This window comes from Lactuca virosa, chromosome 5, assembly GCF_052849685.1.
Source record: "Lactuca virosa cultivar CGN04683 chromosome 5, Lactuca_virosa_CGN04683_v6, whole genome shotgun sequence".
NCBI classification, from domain to species: Eukaryota; Viridiplantae; Streptophyta; class Magnoliopsida; order Asterales; family Asteraceae; genus Lactuca; species Lactuca virosa.
In genome coordinates this window covers 239,758,095-239,761,578 of record NC_136430.1, presented here as the reverse complement: position 1 = coordinate 239,761,578, position 3,484 = coordinate 239,758,095, and the positions used below count along the sequence as shown (strand labels likewise).

Genomic DNA, 3,484 nt, shown 5'->3' with positions numbered 1-3,484 from the left:
TAAGTATATCTACTTTCTCATTATAAAATAGTGAAAAATGTTCTCAGCATGGTATGGGTTGAAAAGGTATAACAGTCACCTTCATTTCCACCATTATCATCGCTCATTCTGTCTAACCCTAACAGTCATCCGCTACACCTCACGTATCAGAAGGTATGTACTTATTTCTCATCGTTTTCATCATCTTCAAAGACTTTGTCGGTCATCTGCATTCATTTTCTATTTTACTATTGATGTTTATTTTAGGGTTTTATCTTGCGTGTTATGCAGCTCTCGCTAATCCTCTTAATTGATTCAGGTAATAGCTAGAGTTTTATTGAAAAAAATTGGTAAAGTGTTTTGTACATAAAGTTTTCTGATAATTTGGTTTCAATGGAGTTTAATATTAGAAAAATTGAATCTTGTTGGATTGTTGTTTATCGACTGTAGGTTTTCTTCTGTTTGTATTAGAGACCCCATCCACTACATAAAAGAAATGGAAGGTTTATATTGGAATCATTGTCTGCTTATATGATGTTGATTAATAATCATTGTAATATGTTTTAAATGATTAATAAAATATTTTTTGAAATTCTATATATAAGTTCCTGGATAAGTTTGTTTAGATTGTGATTTTTTTACTTAAGTGGCTATTTATTAAAATTTGTGCATCGTAATTTTATGCAAAAAAGACACATGGAAGAAACTAAATTGAATGGAAAACAAAAATAGAAAAAACTTTTTTATCATTAATTTTAGTTTTTTGAGACTTTAAAATGAGATAACACCACAAGTGTAAACAATTGTGACTTTTATGTATAGATCAAAATATAGCATCCTGAAAATTATTTCCTTTTTAGCAGCTTGGGTGTCCATGGCAAGAACCATGTCACCATCTAATGACACAAAGGTGGATTATAACTCCTACAGTTGGAGCTCCTATTCCTATAATTTTTATATTTAATGTTGTTATTAAAGTATGAAGCTAATAGTTGCTTATTTTAAATTGATATATTTGGTTATATATTATTTGTTGAATGTTAATCTCTTTAATATATCTTTAAAAAAGGGATGATGCAAACCAAATTTAGTTTTTTTTTTGGGAGAATTAGGTATAGCTAAGCAAATTAATCCATAAAATATGCATCTAAATTTCAAAATTTATAGTTTTTTTCATTCATCGTTCGAAATATTCAATGTTTTGTTTGTTCTCATCTTATTTCGTTTCCATTTGGTAGATTTTTACACGTTGGTTTGTCAGGTGTCCTTAGCATTAGAAAAGGATTTCCTCAACTAAAGGACACCATAAACTTTCTAATCTCAACATCTGATAAGTATGTCTTTCTTTTTTAATTCCCAATTTTATGTGTGTTCTTACCAACATATGGTGTGGTTAGGGTGAATTTTTGCTGACTAGCAGTTGATTTGAGATTGGCAACATTAAATGAAGAACTAGCTTCTATGTTAAACCAGACCATTGCTTTTAAAAACCTGCTTAAGGACATGTTGGACATTTGAAACATTGTTCTTCATTATTAGAGACCAAAGAAAAAATAGAGTACCATTTAACTATGCCATAATTTAATGGATTGCAAACTTATTACGCTTTATTTGGTTGGTATATTTTAACATGTTCCGATTAGATGTAACCAATCATTTTTAATATTGAAATTCTAATTTTCTATTAAATGTGTATTTTTTGAATATTGTTTTTCTCATGAATGTACCCAAACTATGCTTTTGGACGTTTATGTTTTTAAATGCATGTCTAGTGCTATCCAATATATAGGAAGACTCTCATGCTTCTTATTTTCTTATTTTTTTTTCTAAATAAACAAGTTTATACAACATTTAAATATAGATTTTTAAATAAAACATTAGTATATTATTTAATGCATTTGTATTGTTATATTATTAAGAAATTAAATGTTTTTTTAAGTAAAAGTGGATGAATAATCAAAATTATGTTCAAAACAAATGGTAAATAAAATATTACTGCATCTATGTTTTATGAATTTTAACATTTTTTCTTTCAAAACAAGGTTATACTGGATAATATTATTTGAATAAAGGTATATTTAAATGAGTTTTATTGATAATTAAAAAGTTATAGAATATGATCTAACAAAAAATAAATTTAATTTGTTAAAGAATAGATTAAAGAAGATCTTTCACAAAACATTTGAAACATAAAAATTAGACAAAATTTCACAAATGGTCCTAATGGTTCTTGGTTTGTTCCTAATATAGTCCTTATGAAACTTTTTTTTGTATGGATAATTCTTTTGAAGCAAAGTTGCACGTAAACAGTCCTTATTGTGAATGTCCGATAGATGGATATGCTAAGTTGAAATATTGTGGATAATTGTCATTTCTGTCATTTTATGAAATTTGCATAAGGGAATTTTACATATGGACAATTTGTGAAATGCTAAAATGTTAGTCTCTCATTTGTTTTTTCTTTTTAAATTTTTGTCCCTCTTTTTTACATTTATTTTTCATTTGAATTTTTTTTTTAATTTTTCTTAACTTTTTCACAACTTTGTTATTATATATTTTTTAAAGGTTAGGATTTTAGAAATTACTTTTTTTTACATCATTTATTTTTATTTATATAAATAATACATTTCATGTAAAAAAAATATATTTTGTAAAAAAAATATATTTTGTAAAAAAATATACTTCATAAAAGGTTTCATGTAAAAGAATGTTGTAAAAGAACTAATTTCTAGAATTTTAACTTTCAAAAAATATATAATTACAAAGTTGTGAAAAAATTAAGGATAATTTTTAGAATTTAGAATTAAAATATAAAAGTAAAAAAAAAGGTAAAAAAAAAATGAAAGACTATCATTGTAGTATTTCACAAATGGTCTCTATGTAAAATTTCACAAATAATCTTTAGATAAGTTTTTTGAAATGGCAGAAATAAACTTATCCAAAAAAAATTCAACTAAACGAATCAATCTAACAAACATCAACAATAAGAACTTTTTACGTGCAAGTTTGTTCCGAAAAAACTATCAATGTAAAAAAAATAGTTTCATCAGCACTATATTAAGAAAACCGAAAAAACATTAGGACCATTTGTGTAATTTTGTCTACACGATCGATATAAACCATAGCCTCTCTCATATATTTTCTTTTTGTGTTGCCTTTTTAAAGTGGCAACTAGCCAACTAATAATAGTCTCCAAATATTGCAAGTCAATTTACTCAAACAACCCCAAATAGAAAAACGTTACAATTCATTTTCACGTTTTCCACTTTTTGTTGAAATTTGTATTTTTTCTATTTAGATAAATTTACAAAAACAAAAAGGTTAAAGTTACAAAAGAAAAATATATTTATTTTATTAGTTGCAGCATAAAAAAAGGATTCTTTTCCGTAAATATCAAAATCTCTACAAATTTTAGGAAGGGAATTGATTCGTACACAACAATTTTTTTCCATGCACAACAATTTGTGCATTAAAGTATTATATTGTACAACTCCATAAAGCATGA

The 3,484-nt window shown here is 25.6% G+C and overlaps 1 long non-coding RNA gene across 1 annotated transcript; it reads left to right on the top strand.

Annotated features, from left to right (window-relative positions):
* LOC145112261 (uncharacterized) lies at positions 1–482 on the top strand. The gene is made up of 3 exons (XR_013710477.1): positions 1–153; positions 247–298; positions 430–482. It is a non-coding gene; the product is annotated as an uncharacterized LOC145112261 (long non-coding RNA).
* Positions 483–3,484: the final 3,002 nt, after the last annotated feature.